The following is a 1861-nucleotide window of genomic DNA, read 5'->3' as shown; positions in this document are numbered from 1 at the left end:
AGCCGCCCAAAGCAGCGCCGGTCGTGTCGCATGCTCCTACCTCCCGTGGCCGGCTGTGATGCCGCGGAGGCCTCACCACCCCGTACTACTCCCACCGCTGGCCAGGCCATCCCTCTACTCACCCACACCCCTTGTTATTGTGCGGTGACGGCAGCCTCACACCGTAGTTGAACCAGTGAACCCTTGTACTCCTCTCTGCGCGGGCTACCGCTGCTGCGTCTTCCCCGGCTCCGCGTCGTCCCCTTCCTAGGCCTCGCCGTCATCCAGACCACCACCCTGGTGCTCTCAGCGCGGCGTGGTCAATGTGGTCAATGACCGAATTCCATCGGAGGAGTACTGTACGTGGAGAGGCTGATAGCTAGGTCCTGGCGGCCGCAAGGAAGTGCCTCCTTATTACGCGCTAAATAATTATTCCTCCACCTGACAGCAGGGACCCACCGGACGGGCCACCTTATTTCGCAAAAAAAATGTTTCCCCCCTGACTGCTGGGACCCACCGGACCGGCGTATTTTGCGAAAAAACATTCCCCGCCCTGTCAGCTCGGACCCACCGGAAGTGCCTCCTTATTATGCACAAAAAATGAATACTCCCCTGCTAGCTGGGACCCACCATGGTGGGAGGCTGACTTGTGGGCCTACTAAGTTGACTGGGACGGGGGCCTTTGTCAACTTTAGTCAATATGAACGATTCTAGCTCCCCGTCGTCCCCTTCCTAGGCCTCGCCGTCGTCCACCGCCCTGGTGCTCTCGGCACGGCATGGTCAACGTGGTCAACGTGGTCAAGGAACGACTTCCATTGGGCGTAGACTGTACGTGGAGAGGCTGACAGCTGGGTCCACGGCCGCAGCAAGGAAGTGCCTCCTTATTACGTGGAAAATAATGATTCCTCCACCTGACAGATGGGACCCACCAGACGGTCCACTGTATTTCACGAAAAAAACGTTTCCCCCTGACTGCTGGGACCCACCAGCTACATCTTCACACGGAAGGAAGTGTGTCCGGGCAAAAAAACAAAACGATTCGCCCCCCTGACCGCTGGGACCCACCAGCGACACCTTTGCACGCAAGGAAGTGCGTCCGGGCAAAAAACAATTCGCCCCCTGACTGCTGGGACCCACCAGCTACATCTTCGCATGCAACGAAGTGCGTCCGGGCAAAAAAATGATTCGCCCCCCTGACTGCTGGGACCCACCAGCTACATCTTCGCAGGCAAGGAAGTGCTTGACAGTCAGGACCCACCTGGTCAAAGCGTACGTAGCATTGTCATTCTGGTCGTGAACGTGTACGTACATACTGGTCGATGTAGAGGCGCGCACGTGTTGTAGTAGAGGCATGCACGTAGCATGTACACGTACGTACAACGGCGAGGGTGCAAGAAAGAAAATACGGCCACGTACGTACATACGGGCAGGGTCTCGAACGCCTACTCGCGCATACGTACATGGCTGGGTCGGAACGAAGAAACAGCGTCGTCGTCGTGTTCATGGGGAGCCAACCGGCTGGGTCGGAACGGAATGCGTGGTCGTGTTCATCGGGAAGGCTTGGACGGAATAGGCGATGGAAACGAGGCCTGGCGTACCGCACAACGGAGGAAACAGCCCTGTGTTCGACCAGCTACATTCAAAACGGGATCCTGTTGATCGGGAGGGGCCTGGCGTACCGCAAAACGGAGGAAGCGGACCTCCTACAGTCGAGACGGGGGTCCTATTGATCGGGAGGGTGTGGCGTACCGCAAAACGCAGGAAACGGACCTCCTACGGTCAAAACAGGGGTCCTGTTGATCGGGAGGGGTGTGGTGTACCGCAAAGCGGAGGAAACGGACCTCCTACGGTCGAAACGGGGGTCTTGTTGATCGGGAGGGGT

Source organism: Triticum dicoccoides, chromosome 5B (assembly GCF_002162155.2).
Source record: "Triticum dicoccoides isolate Atlit2015 ecotype Zavitan chromosome 5B, WEW_v2.0, whole genome shotgun sequence".
NCBI lineage: Eukaryota > Viridiplantae > Streptophyta > Magnoliopsida > Poales > Poaceae > Triticum > Triticum dicoccoides.
The sequence above is the reverse complement of the archived record's forward strand: the minus strand, read 5'-3'. Positions refer to the sequence as shown.